Here is a 15,954-nt window from a genome sequence, read left to right as displayed (position 1 = left end):
AAGATGGCCTGCCTACCTCTATGTCTATAACCTAATCTACTTATGGAAAACAACCTGACTGCTGACTGCCAAATTTTAATGAATTATAAGTTTATAACAGTAAATGAGTTCTCACTCTGATTATCAGCATCATCCACATCACTCGCTGCCTTTAAACCCAAGCCTCATCGCTGTCCCTTCACTCAGATCCCCTCTGTTCATGCTAACATCAGCGTAGATCTAATCGCTGGTTCATTCACTCTGTTCTGTTCTGTTGGCTGAATGTCTTTATTTATATCTTTTTATTAGTTCTTTTAAACATTTTAAAACTTTTGTTCACTGTCCCCTGGAGACAGTGTGTAAGTTCTCTGTTTTGATGATGACAATCATCGTGTACATTTTGACAGCCGGTATTTGATTAGCTTAATCAATTGAATTTGTTATTGCACATAGCTATCCGACAAGCGAGACATTCTTTGTGTGAGAAAAGCGCACTTAGATAACGAAGTTTTCATCATTTTCTCCCAAGGCAAGGTTAGAATGCAGCCTGAATAAATAATTTAAGTGCATGCTTTCAGAAAAGCACAAATGTTTGAACAAAAGACATTTTCCCTGTAGTGTATTGTTCACTCCTGCCCCCCTCTCTCATTCTCACTCCCCCCTCCTCATTCTCTATCACACTTTCAGTCTCTTACCCATGGCTCTGTGAGACTGACAGTTGATCCTCCACACAGATAGCCCCTAATACTAGTCTGTCAACACCAATTTTCCGAAGCGTCAGATGAAGTGTGAGCTGTGTTCAATCCAAAATGGCTGCTTTTAACGTGCTCTGGATCAGCGTCTGTCAATTGTGCGCAATGAAATAATAACGAGGGGCTTGGCAGTGTCTGATGTACGGCACTGTTTAGTAGAACAGCTTGGGTTTGTGGGTAATGGAGTGAAAGCCAGAGGGATAGAGTGGGGTTCAGAAACAACCGCATGTTGTACAAAGCTGTTTGCACCTGTTTTCTGACTCAGTTAGGCTGTATTCTAAGTGCATTGTTTTACCACAAAATTGATCTATATTTGTACTGCCAGTGCACGTTATTTATTTTATAATAAAATGTGTTATAATACAGGACCACTTAAGCAACTTTAGCCCTGTTTGGATTGGATTATTTTATCAGAGGGATGTCTGTAATAATTTTTTCACACCTTTCTTCAGTGATGAAACCTCTTGCAACTGAACAGCAATACAATGATCATGGGAGGAGTGAGTTTCTAGCAGGTTGTGTTTTCTACAAACCCGAATGTTTGCGTCACGCGGTCAGATGATCACGTTCCATTCACAACATGGCGTCCAAGCGATTGAAGAGGTACTGGAGTGGAGAAGACACGCTGGCTCTCATTTCAGTATGAGGCGAACCAAAGTTCCAGCAACAATTTAATAAAACAATAATTGCGAAGTATAAGAGAAGCATCCATTTTTCGTTTTCCGTGTTTAGTATTTAAGGGGGGTCACTGATACACACTCTATGAGACTAAATACGTTAAGTAGCAGAAGTCAAGCAAAAACTTTATTATTATTTTTTTTTTCCCAACTCGTGGTGACATCTGTATCGACAAATATGGATATATGCATCCAGATGGGACTAAAATGATCACACCTGAGTTGTAGGTCTGTAATTTTCTAAGAGGAGGATGGAGAAAAAAATGAAATAAAATCCATCTGGACCCCAGGACACTATGCAAACCATGACCCCATGTAAATTTAATCCTGTCCAGATAGGGCTTTTGTGAAAGAGTTATTCAGAGGAACGGTGTCTTTTAATACTGCTTATCAATTTTGTCATGTAGATCTCACAGTGCTGGTCATAGCACATAAGTCAGAATATATTTTCCAATTGTTTCAGGAATCGAATCTGACCACAAGAATAATGGAAAACAGATTGGCTGGGCTTTTTCAAGCTTTTTTTCAGTTTTTTCTGTTAAAAATATACTATTCAGATGACATATATGCCCTCCACACCATTTTCTTGTTCTGACATGAGCGTCTTCAGTTAAGCACTAATACCCAATCTTCTTTACTGAACTTTCATTTACCTTTTAGTCCAGAGCATGTTGAGGGCTCAGTGGTTGACCGTTGTCACCATTTCGGCTTTTAAACCAGAATTTGCACTTCACGCAGTGTGCGTTTAGTAGGCGTCCCAGGCACAGTTTGCGTGATGAGCTACAGCCTTAATAAACTGAATGTTAATTTCAAATGCACTGCGAGCACATTGTGCAGCTGCATGAAGTTGTGTTTTGCCTCCTGAACTACGTACCTCTGGCCCTGTGGCTCTTCTGGGTAGCAGGGCGATGCCGGGCACTGCCAGTTTAATTGGTTTGATCTGTTGCGGCTAATGGGGTGAAACAGGTCTAGAAGACACACTTGCGCATGCAGAGCCTGTAACAGCATGGTAATTAGCAGAGAGTTAAGGCGGTGGGTATGCTGTCTACAAGGGGTGGCGGTGTTTCTCCAGTGTGACGAAGCATGAAGCAGGCGCGTGTGACAAGAATGATGAAAGTGTGCATGATAATGGTGTGCCATCTCATCAGATGACCTCTGACCTTTGTGAATTTTAACTGACAGCTCCAACTGATTACAGAGATGTTGTGGCAGTATTAGCTGTTAAGGGTAACTCCCTCTCTCCTCTCTTTTTCTCTCTCTCTCTCTCTCTCTCTCTCTCTCTCTCTCCCTCCCTCTCTCTCTCATCTGTCTCTCTTTCTCTTTTGTTTCAGAACTTGTTGCCAGTCCCTATAAAAATTTCACACATACTGCAAAGCAAACTCATCATATAGCTAATCCCACTGCTCTCACTTAAATTATTTCTATCATGTTCTTAAGTAATACTGTGATGGAATGAATCTGATTTCACACAATTTGTATGTCTGCAAAGATTTTCTAAAATATTGCTATATTGATTATGTAATACAGTGATTTCGGCCATATTTAAGTATAGTTAGTAAGGTCACTCTCAGGATGGGAGCAAGCAGTCATTTAGCAGATATGAGGGGAAAAAGTGCAATACACAAGTTTGATAAAACCTGGTGCAGTGTAGTTAGTTTTATTGAACATTTGACTCAGGAATAAAACATTCAAGCATGAACTTATATGTTCTCCCTCCAGTGAAGACAGAGAGCAAACTATAACCAAGTGTACTCCAAAAGATACTTTAAATTCCACTGACTGAAAAGTTCCAGAAACCCAGATTACCAATGCTTTAATATTTAAAAGAATTATTAAGAGCTGAGGAGTGCATGAAATGGACCATTTTACAAGCTTCTTTTCAGATGGATTTGGCTATAAGGATGCTGAAAGGGGTGTAAAATAGGACAATTTCCTTTGCTACATTGACTTTTGTGTTCAGCTTTCTTTTAGCCAAATCCACTGAAATTTCATTTTTGTAAAATTTATTGAAAAAAAAAAATGATTTAGTTCTGGCAATTTCTGAAACATTACTTTCATCAAGATTTAACAGGGTATATTTTAAAATATCCTTGTTCATAGTTTGTGCTCTGTTGTTTCTCTAGTAAGAAAGTGTATGAGAAATCTCTGACTTTGTAATAAGCTCCCAGAATCTCTGCCATCACAATGCTGATGAGCTCCCAGAATCACTGACTTTACAGTGATGATGATCTCCCAGAATCTCTGAATTCACAATATTGATGAGCTCCCAGAATCTCTCATCACAATGTTGATGCGTTCTCATAATCTCTGAATTCACAGTATTGCTGATCTCCCAGAATCTCTGTTTTCAGACTTCCAGAAGACAATAGACCCAGGATAAGAGCCCTTCTTCTTCTTCTTCTTCTTCTTCTTCTTCTTCTTCTTCTTCTTTTTCTTCTTCATTTATTTATTTTTCTTCATTAACATACACACTACTCCTCTACCATTTTCAGATTATAAACCACCCTTGGGCCACTGTTCCTCTTTATCAGTCCCAATCACAGTCCCCTACTTCCCTGTGATAAAGACCTGCAATCTGGGACCTGTAATTTATATTAATAAAAGAGAAATTCAACAGTCCAGATAATTGCTGTGTCCATGTGCTATTGGATTTATTGTAGATAATTGCCTAACAAAAAAAAAAACATCACCTTCAAGCCGTAATAACAAATTAGAGCTTGAAAAACAATGTTGATACCTGATTTTCATAGTTCAACTTTATTGGGAGTCTTTTATTTTGGTGACAAAACTGAATGTTTCAATCTCTATTGGAAAGGACTTCTTTATTTCTCTAAATGCAACTTGCATTGACTTACATTTTTTTTATCACTGGTTGCTTGGTTGCATTATGTGTAATTTAACAGTAGGGGAAGATACCAATATAGCTTACATTGGCGCTGGACTCAAATGCAATGGGATTGGAATTATGATTTCGCAAGTAGCAAATAAAATCATCTGATATGCACGTAAATGTAACTTAAAACCAGCACTTCATGTTTATGATCCAGATTACAATCCACACTTGATCTCACCCTTACAACTCAGCCTTAATTTTTTTTTTCAGTTGCGGTTACACTTTATCTCTGTTATTATTTCTTTCTATCTGAAAATGTGTTAAACCACATATTCTGCTTATCATATCAGAAAACAATCCATGTCTCCTGTCTAACAGACCTGATTAATACTTGCACTTGTTCAGTTATAAAAGCACATGACCTACTTATCATTCCAGGTTAAATGGAGGTTAAATTAGAGCAGGTTCCCAATTCTCATGTCCCACGTTGTTTTACGTTTTCCCTGGCGCAAACACGTTTTTGAAATTAGCCTCTTACCACATTTACCAAGTTCGCAAAGTTTACACAGTTCACCAAGTTGTATTTATTTGGTATATTTATTAAGTCAAATGCATTTTGTAAAAAGAGTTTGTTTTTTTGGGCATATCAATGAGAGATGAGACCGCCATGTCAATAATCATGCTATTTTTAATAGTTTCATATTTTTATATCCCCTTAGTAAAATGTGCTGCATTAAAAGCTCTCTCTCTCTCTCTCTCTCTCACTTTCTGTCTCTCTTCCCATCATGCTTTTTGGCCTCAATACCATGAACTTGTGGCATAAACCAATAATTAAATAAATAAAGTTGTGTTTGTTTATTTCTTTCTTTTTTTTTTTTTTTGTCCCAGACAGAAATGTCACAGAAATGTTAATGAAATGTTAATTAAACATCATAAAGTAAGGAAAGGCATGTCTTCAGCATTGTGCTGAGAGGTCACTCCCCCCTGGGCTCCTGCATACCATCCACAGGGGGTGCGCATTCAGCGGACGGTGCAGGTAGGAAGCAGTGGCGCCCTAATTAAAGAGAATGTCACTCCTTCCCACTGAGAAGTGCATCAATCTCCCACATGGGCCTGCTGCGAGTTTGCCCCTTCGCATGCTCTCCTGCAGAGACGACACCACAGGGCCTGAAAATACCTTTTTTTATGTCTCTGTGTGTATGTGCTTGAGTGCCACATGTCCAGGCAATTTTGGTGGCTCTGCCAAGCCCAAAGAAGTTAATGTTGGCCAACAAATGCAGCCTTCTGTTTCTTTTGCTGGCAGCCTGTTAGGCACCTGATTGAGAGATTCATATGGACTGTCTTTTTTTTTTTCCCCCATCATGCATTGCTTCATACACAGAGAAGAGGAGTTTTAAAGTTAACTTATCACCATCCTGTTTAATACTGTGTTGGAGTGCTGCATTTTAACATCGGAGTACATTAGTATGAATTATCATTCAAAAATATGCCAAGATAATAGTCTCATCGACATAGAAGTCTGGAATGATTGACAGCTGCATAGCTGTTTTGATATTAATGGACACCCGGGAAGCCCCACCCATTACTCCCATTTCACATTAGTAATTTTTGGTTGGTGATCTTGTCACACCTTGATTTTCCACTTGAAAAGTGCACTGACATGGCAACTTTGCTTTCTGTCAAGGTAAAATGAGAATAATTTATAAGAAAAAGGATATATCAGTGTATGTCCAACTTAATTAACATTATATAATATACAAATACAAACACAAACATGGCCCAAAATGATTGGTACCTTTGCATTTTATTCGTGTGATGTACAATTTTTCCTCAATAATATTGAAATGAAAGAAACTTGTCATGTCATTGATACCCTTAGTAAGCTATAAGAAAGTTAAGATAGTTATATTTTAGTGAAACTTCAAGCAGACACAGGTATCTTCAGTCTTAACCAATCGGCTTGTCTGAATGTAGATAAGTACCCCTGCTGCTGTTGTGTGTCACAGAGTGTATCACATCAAACATGAAAAAGAGAAGGAAAAGCAGAGAGTTGTCTGAGGAGGTTAGAAAGTAATAGCCAAGCATGGTCAACTAAAAGGCTACAAATCTATCTTCAAAGAGCTTCATATTCCTGTTGCCAACATTATTAAGGCCCATGGGATTGTAGCCTATATGTGGATTCAAGAGGAAAATTGACTCAGGATTGAAGAGAAGGATTGTTTGAATGGTGAGGAAAGAGCCCAGGAAAATTCAAGACAGATCCAAGCTGACCTTCAAGCTTAAGGTGCAACGGTTTCATGTTGAACCGGTCGTTGCTGTCTGAATGAAAATAAGCTGTGTATTAGAAGACCCAGAGAACTTCTTACAGAGAAACACACACAAAAAACAGCCAGACTGGAGTTTACCAGCCTGCACGTTGAAAAGTCTGTCTTGCAGAATGTCCTTTGGAAAGATGAGAGAAAAATATTTTGAGTTTTCTTTGGTAAAAATCCAACCAGAAGAGAAAAGAACACTATCCCTACTGTGAAACTGATGTTTTGGGCTTGCTTTGCTGCACAGTGTTGATGAACTCCGAGAATCTCTGAATTCACAGTGAAAATGTACCATGTTATGTTTTACAGTTTACTGTGTATTTACTTCCTCTCCGTCAGTAACCCCTTTGGAGTTACCACGTCTGTACACATTACAGCCCAATATCAACATCCTGCTTTTTAAAGATAAATTAGAATTTTGTAGAATGTGTTTCTTAACTAAAGACTACCAAAAAAAAAGCAGTGTAGAACAAGCCTGTTTAAATCCTGAACAGTTCTAAATGTTACAAAACAGATGGTTAAGCTTTCTCTTTTGAAGAGTAATGCAGTGGGATCGTGTGTTTTGCTTGGCTCTACTCCTCACCCGATCGTCAGTGACACATCAAAGGCCCTCCGTGGCTGAGTCGTGTGCTCCTCAGACACCTCTGCCGTTTTTATTGCTGCTCGAGTGCTTCTGGCGTCCCCAACCACACTCCTGCTGCTGCATATTTTTATGCCTTTGTGAATTTTTGACCAGGAGGGATACATGAAGAGGATGTGAAGCAATCTGCTGTGATGGATCAGTGCCAGAGCCAAGATGGCTTCCCATGATGCCTGATGCTTATGGCTGATCGGGTTTGGAAGTTGGCACCAGTGCATGCTAGCAATGTTTTATGAAAAACAAGGTTCTGTTTAGCAACAGTGCTAGATGAGATGGTAAAAGAAACTTTTCTAGACTGCAAACCAGAGCCAGACTTCATTTACATTTACATTTTCCATGGTAGATGAAAAAGGGTGTAATTATAGAGGTTTTTAGGTTCTTGTTTCTGCAAGTCTTAATTTGTAGCAGTAGCTTTAGTAGTTTTGAGACCTAAAATTCCAACTTACTGGTTTAAAATGACACAGCAAATGATAGTTTTAGTTCAGTTTAGTGGTAGGAAAGCCATGAGTCGTCAAAATTTGAACCTGCTTATAGGGGGATTTATTCATATTTACTCTTTTCTAGGATTTTAGACATTATGACTATGTAATTGTACGTATAGAATTATACAGTGACCAAGAAAATGTTAAATCAAAACTATTCTATATTTTAAATTCTTAAGAGTATCCCTGATGAAGCTTTGCCCACTCTTGGCATCTTCTCAACCAGTATCATAAGCTTCATTCAAGAGGCTTTTCGTAAAGTCCTCAAACCCGAGCACTTCTTGTTTGCTGTTTCTGTAAAATACAGGTTGATGAAGGAGTGCGTAGAATCGGCATGGTGTTTATTAGGGCAAGTCCAGTAATCATAATGATAGTTTAAGGTATGGATCACATCACAGGCAGGCAGGGTTATCATAAGAGTATCATCAGTATCGTGATCATAATCAAGAACACGGAAACAGATTAAAACTGGGAAGTTATCTTCCAGCGACCAGGGAAACACGGCGAAACAAGGCTCAGAAACACACATTAACATAGACGCACTGAAACAATGAAACACAAGGGCTTAAATAGACAAACAAATCAGTAACTAGACAGGTAACAGTGGCTACAATAGGGATCAACACCTATCACAAGACACATGACAGTGTAACAAAGAGGCACATGGAGAAAACAAAACAGCATTAACATGCAGAGAGGGGGAATTTCTGACCCTAAAGGTCTAAATAAAACCATTTCTTTGGTTACACAAGCTATTTCTGTGGAAAAAATTCAAAATGTATACTAAAAATACATTTCGATTCAGAAAATTTGGTCGAAATTTGGTCTGTCCAATTTGAGAAATACACATGTATTAGTTTAGCATAAACTCATGCACATTTTCAAAACAATGAAAAATATACAATATATTCAATGTAGTATGTCCAAACTTTGGTTGCATTATTTACATTGTAGGAAGATACCAAAGATACCAGAGAATCTGACTAGTTAACTAGCTTATAATGACTTTGCAGGTTGGAAATAGGACCACCTTCCAAACACACATAAACAACGCTTCGTCTCCATCAGTCAAGATTAAAGTGTTTTTTCTTTTCCTTTCGATTAAACAGCCCATGTCTTTTTCTAGTGATTCATTGACTTAAAGGAAATTGGAGGGAGCTGTGAGTTTAATAAAAATCTCTTTCCAATTTTCTCTCCTTTCTTTGCTTTTCTTTCTTTTTTTTTTTTTTTAATCATGTTGATTATTTGTTGTCATTTAGGATTCCTATTTCAGTTAGCTGCTCTTATTATATTGATTCTGTGCTTTTGTCTTTAAGGTAGATTTATTGTTTATATGTATTGCTTTTGTTAACAGACCTAACTTCTTGCGCATGAGCTTGTGTCTCTGATTTGTCAGGGTTGTAACAGAGAATCACATACAGTATATTACACATACAGTTTTATTTTCACTCGGCTAACGCATTTCTCTTGTAGAACAGCTTTGATTGTGTTTGTGCTCGGTTTAGGTTCAGGTTGAGATCACTGATCACGGGTTCCTTTCTATTACTGCCTCACTCAGTTTATGCTAAAATGTTTATTCCACTCTTGAATGCCTTTATGCATTGTGACATTTTATGCTGTCATGCCGAAAATATCCTTTGTGTAAATGGCAAAATGCATTTTCTTTTCGTATTATTGTAGACAGTTAAGTCGGTCTGCATTGAAATGTTGAGGCAGGATGCAATCAAATGTTTTTAGCGTTTGCGTGTGTAGGCGTTGTAATCAGCCACACAGATGATAGATTTTCCCTCCTGTAATAATCCACCTCTCTTGTGAAATTACAGTCTTAGTGTTATTACTCGGCCTGCGCTTAAATCAACAGCATCATTTTTTTTGCCCCAGAGCACTCATTTACCTTCTAGTAGTTTATTTTGTTTATATGCATTTTATTTATTCATGTTTGTTTGTTTGTTTGTTTGTTTTGTACAATGCTCTTTAGCATATTTGTATCTTTGCAGCTCGTACATTCTCAGCTTATTACGTCTATGCTACAGTACTCCTCACCAATGGCACTTTTCATTTCTTTTCGTGTTTGAGTTAGCATCATCCTCAGAATGTTCACTCGAGATCACTGACTGAGTGTGCTTACGTGATCGCTTAATTAGCCTGCATGTAGCTTAGGACTGGGCATATTGAGAGCGAGGAATCGTCCCCTCCTGGTGTGAATAGCATGAGATTCAGCCAATGATATGCACAATGTGCTCTCCTTCACATTCAATGCAGTGTGAAACTTTACGGCATTATCGGGTCTTTTGATGTTGCAGTGGACTTGTGGGTCATTTGTATTCTAGTCTTTTTTTACCCATCAGTCATGCTGGCAGCTCCAAGTAGCGTAGCATGTAGCGTAGCACTGCATAGCGTGCTTCTTTCAAGCTGATGACAGCCCTTCATTCAGTATACAGTGCATCACCATGCATTGGCATTGCAAAGCCGAACCCAAACACACGCCTCCTGTTTATAGCAAAAGTGTTTCTTTCATTTTCTTAACGCAGCTGTTCTGTCTCTTTCTGATTGCATTCTGTTGGATTGTTTCATGTGTTTATAGCAGTGGTATTAATATAATACTTATAAGATTTTGGGCATAAGTATGTATTAGATAGCAGATTGCTTCACACAGGTGATGATATCATTGTGTACATTGTGCCATGAAGCGAAATACTTTGAAATGAATGTCTATGGAAGAAAAAAAAGAAATCTCTATCTGGATTTCGGTAAAACGTCTTCGTGACAATGTCCATTGTTCCAGTGCTATATAAATAAAATTGAATTGAATGAAACATATTTGCAAAAATGAGGCTTTAATAAAAAATGTCAGTCGTACCCTGGTTTCCTGAAGGCAGATAGATAAAACTGAAGAATCTGTAAATCATGACAAATTTATTGATTGATTTTGATATGTTATTATTTAGAATGATTAGAATCCTTTTACAACTCAGTCTCTAGTTTGTCTAGGACAGTTTCCATTTGCTCGGAGGCAAATCATTAGTCACGCCAATGAATTCGACATGCAGCTAAAGTGAAGAACTATTCTCCGAGACTGTCATTTTACCTTTAATGTGTAAGGAATAAAACATGACATAATGTGCTGTTATAGAAAATAATCAGTGATGAGGTGGTGTTATGGAGCCCATTGTGATTATTTCCCCATAGCAACACGTCCTGAAGTGTTTTCTTCCTCTTATAACACAGCAATTTTGTTTTATTATTAATTATTAAAGAACCATGTCATGCATTTTATCCGTTTATGGTTATGTTTAATGTTCTGGAAACAAGTTAGTTCCTGTTATCACTTGTTATAACTAATCTCAATTTATTTCTCGATCTTGAAGTTAGGGATGGGTTTTATGACAAAAATATCAATAGTTTGCCTTCAGAGCAAACAAAACATTCAATTTTGTTAATTTGATTTGATTTTTACTTTTTTTTCATATTTTAAGTATAATTTTTTTTATTTATAAAAATGAATGGAAAATATTTCATACTGAAAAGTAGTATTTTTTTTAAAAAAAATAACATTTTAAAGATTAATTTTAAAGATCAAGTAAAACATTTTAACCACACATCAGCTCTTTGGAATCATAAAAATAAAAAAAAGATTTTTAAAAATCTTTAATTAAAAGACATCACAATATACCAGAATATTTCAGAAAAGCATTTTGTGATATAATTTATCAGAATATCAATATTATATTGTATCACCCCCAGCTCTTATTGGAGTTAATAATCCATAAAGAATTAAAAAAAAAAAAGTAACTTGTTATAGATGAACTGCAAAGCCCTCCATCTTAAAGACTGTGTGAAGGAAAACTCAAAGAAACAGCTTTACATATGATTGCTACAAAGCACTAACACTGGAGACTCCTTCCATCAACGCTAAATAAAAGCCTTTAGGTCACAGAAAGGACTTAAAGGCTTTTGAAAAGCTTCAAGAGGGTAAATAGCAGTCATGGAACGTGTATCTACAGAGTCTTTCATGAAAAACTCTTTCTGAATGGCTCTCTATGATCTATGACCCAATTTTGAACTTTGTGTCATGATAAACACAGATGGAGAGTCGACCTTTAACTAGATTAAAGCTGTTATGTTGGGAATCATAATCATAAATACAGTACAATAATAAATAAATTGTAGTAATAGTTGTACTATGAAATCTATTATTAGTAATTGTTTGTAGTAAACTTGCAACGCATTATTCAAAGTCTTGTGAAATGTGACCTGTCTGCTTGTGACTCAAGCATTTGGCCTTATTTGTGTCCGCGTGCCATGAAGATGCTCTCAGCTGAAACGCAGCGTGCTTATGCTATCTCATTTTCGACAGATTATGCGCCTGAGCCCTTCCAAGCCCTCCAAGCAGTTATCACCTGTGTCCCTGCCTCGCGCCATCTGAGCCCTAACCCATAAAAGCTGGAAATCATTTGTGTTAGTGTGTATAAAGCGTGTCCTCCATTCTACAGCCCCTCTAGAGAGGGATGCAAGCTTGATCATCTTCATTAGCTTACGCTCCTGAGGGAAAAGCTCCAAAATGAAATGTGTGTCGCCTACATTGGCTCGAGGAGCAGGTCTGCACCCGCAATGAAAGCGCCCATTTGGATCACAAAGAAAATGACTCATTTTTCAAGGTCAAAAAGTTGATCAAACAGAATGCGTACTGTAGCTTTTATAGGCTAAAGTTTAATAGAGGAGATGGGCAGCATGAGGAAAGTCTGGAACCATGTGAGAAGCGTAGAAGTATAGAAATATATTAACACTCCAAGTGTACTTTTGTTTTTAACCAAATTAAATTATATCAGTAAATATTATCAGACGTCAGACTTTTGAGCCCCTTTAGTGACCAAATTTTTCAGTTGAAATTTTTTTTTTTTTTTTTTTTTTACAGTACAAAGTACAAGTACAAACAGCCAGTAGACACTATATATATACTGAGAAAGGAATTTATGGACGTCTGAACACAGCGATGTCTTTTCTGGTGCTGTATTGTGTCTCGCCACTCCTTGTACATGTAAAGGCATGGAATGTGTAGAACATGCTGCGAAAGGCATTAGTGGTTGTACATTAGTTAAGATAGCGAGTACGTGTTCAGTGAAATGCGTAATGGTCTTGGCAGGCGTCGCACACGTTAAGCCAGAGCAGGATGCTTTATTGCCGAGCGCTCTCTTCGGCCGCGTGATGGATCTGTGTGCTGAAGATGAATCTCTTACATTAGCGCTCTTTGCTGAAGTGCAGAGTGTTTATCACAGAGCAGATATATCTCCGACCAAATACATCACAACACCATCCTTATATCACACTGCGAGGCGTCTCTGTGAGTGTGTGAGGATGTGTGAGAGAGAAGGGAAAGTGAGGGGAGAGAGAGGGATTGAGGAATAGAGTGAGATTAAGAGCAAGGTAGATGAAGGGTGTGAGGAAAACATGCAAGAGAAAGAAGAATGAGGGCTGACTTGTTGCTCTTCTTTTCTCTCTCTTTTTCATTCCTGATTAATTACCTTATATCGACCCTGACCAGCTTATAAAAGATTGGCCATAATGTTTTATCCCATAGGATGGCTGCTAAATCAGGAGATGGCTAACATCTATTTTTTTTTTTTTTTCTTTCTCCGTGCTGTTCTGCTTTCTGCGCATGCTAGTGTAAATAAAGTTCTAAGTTTCCTGACTAATCTCAGTTACTGGCCCCAACAAGAATGAGATTAAAGTGGCATGTAACTCCCTTTCTATCTATCTATCTATCTATCTATCTATCTATTTATCGACAGATATTTGTTTGTTTGCTTTTTATTTTATTTTATTATTCATTCATTCATTCATTCGTTTTGCTTACATTTTTATTTATTTTTTGTCTTTGTTCATTTCATTAATTTTTTTATTTACTTGCTCATTTATTTATTTATGTATTCATTTATTTATTCATATTTTCTGACTAATCTCAGTTATTGACCCCAGTGTGAATGAGATTAAAGAGGCTTATAATCACTTATTTTGTTTTATTTTAATGTTTAATTTAATTTTTAGTTATGTTTTTTCTATTTTATTTTATTATTTGTTTCTTGTTTGTTTGCCTGATAATGTATCTGTTTATTGGTTTAATTGTTCACTTATTTATTTGTTTATATATGTGTATATGTATTCATGTTTTGTGACTAATGGGAGTTATTGGCACCAGTGCAGCTGAGATTAAAGTGCTTCTGCTCCGTCTCTCTCCTCTGCCTGATGATGATTATATACTGTAGCTGCTCAGGCAGTGCATAATGAATGGATATATATACAACACCGTGTCAAGAGAGGCCTGTTAATCTGTCGCTCTCACAAGTGCCTTGCCTTCTCTCAACATATACACACATACTCACACACTCACTTTCACGCATTTTTTCCCTCTTCCACTTTATTTCACTCGTTTTCAGTTTTCACTCTATTTTCAGTTTTTCTGCTAGCCGTGATTATGCAGTGAGCAGTGATGTGTTTTGTCTGAAGAGTTTCTGCTAAACTAACATATGGAAATCCAGCACTTCAGACATTTTTGGGCTCTATTTTCATGCAGACATAAGTATAGATTAGTGCTATCACAGTAACATATTGCTTTTTTTTTGGTCTTTTTCTCTTGTGTTCACTTGCTCTACTTTTATCTGCCAAAACTGTGCTAACATTCTAACCTCTGGGGACTCCTTCGTCTCACAGACACAAGGACGAAACACTATTTTCCTTACTTAAGGCAAGGCCTTAAAAGCCAAGTCCCATTTCTTCCAACCTGGTTTAGTGAAGGCATAAGGTCACCCCAATTTCAAAATATGTAGGCTACTTCACCCAACTGCCAACTAAATACAGCTAGAGGAATTATTTTAGCCAAAGGCTATTTGCGCCTGGGTGAAAATAGGAATCTTTTCTGTTTGCTCTCACTGTAGTCCTTCTACCTTACTCTTCACATGATAGCCACCAATCTGTGAGCATTAGGTCTAACACTTGTTTATGAACTTGGCTATTGGTTTGTACATTATAATAGCCTAACATTAGCTAGCTACCTAGAGATTTGTTTTAAGTACGTGGTACAATAAAACAACATTAGTTAGCTATTGTTAGCTGTAATTCAAATCACAGGTTTATATTAATGTGCTCATTCAGATACATTATAGTTTCTGTAGTAGCAATTCATTCACAGGAATGTGTATGACGGACACTGTCTAATCTAAGATTAATAAGAAAATGTTGTTTAACATAATCATTAAATACTGAATCATTGATATGGTGACGTTTTCTGTAAGGAGACCATTTTTGTAAGGAGTCTCCAGTGTCAGCACTTTGCAATAGTCAGAGGTAAACCTTTTACACACATAATGTCTTAATATGTATTCATACGCATGATAATGTAAGGTAAAAAAAATGAAATTGATAAGGAAGAAATATTCAGACACCACAGATTACCAGCATTAGTATTTCATATTAGTATTAGTATTTCATTAGTAAAGCTGTTTTTTTGTCAGTTACAGCTTCGAGACATCTACAGTAAGACGTAATTAGCTTTTTGTTGCTTCGTGGTTTAATTTTGGATCAATCCTCTCAGCAAATCATCTTCAATTCCCCTAGGTTATGAGAATCCCTCTCGCAATTTCAAAATCCTATGTAAATTTTCAATAGGATTCAGAGTCAGGAGATTGGCTAGGCCATGCAAGGCATTCTTCAGCTCCTTTCTGGCTGTATGTTTGGGGTCATTGTCTTATTGAAACGTCCATCTTCTCCCCAGATTCAGTTTCCTGGGTGATGTGATTAGATTCTCCTCTAAAACATTCATGTTTTCTTTCAACGATGTGTAATGCCCCAGCACTGTTTGCAGAGAAGCAGCCCCGTGTCATGATGCTCCCACCTCTGTACTTTACTGTAGGTATGGTGTTCTTGGGATCATACGTGCAACCTTTTTTTTTTTTTTCTTCTCCAAACACGACGAGCTGAATTACTGCCAAAGAGTTCTATTTTTGTTTCCTCTGACCTGAGTATATTGTTCCAAAAGAGCTCTGATTTGTAGAAAGGTTTATAGATCTGCATCTTTGTACTTCTCTTTTAAGTAGAAGAGTTTTGCCTGAGGTGTAGAGGTGTAGAGGTGTAGAGATTGTGGTGCAGTTCATTGCTTATTGTTCTCTGTGTAACTGTTGTTCCTGCTGCTTTCAGGCTATTCTGCAACTCTTTTCAAGTGACTGCTAGTTTCTCTCTTACATTCCTTATCATTAGTCTGCATGGCATACTTGTCCAGCAGACTA

The 15,954-nt window shown here is 37.3% G+C and overlaps 1 protein-coding gene across 2 annotated transcripts in view; it reads left to right on the top strand.

The window, feature by feature from the left end:
- nphp4 (nephronophthisis 4) overlaps positions 1-15,954 on the top strand; it is a 184,089-nt gene that overhangs the window by 77,503 nt on the left and 90,632 nt on the right. The gene's annotated exons all lie outside the window — the stretch shown is intronic.

The sequence above is a fragment of the Pangasianodon hypophthalmus genome, chromosome 8 (genome assembly GCF_027358585.1).
Source record: "Pangasianodon hypophthalmus isolate fPanHyp1 chromosome 8, fPanHyp1.pri, whole genome shotgun sequence".
Classification (NCBI taxonomy): Eukaryota; Metazoa; Chordata; class Actinopteri; order Siluriformes; family Pangasiidae; genus Pangasianodon; species Pangasianodon hypophthalmus.
Note: the sequence above shows the minus strand (reverse complement) of the source record. Positions and strands in the feature narration are given on the sequence as shown.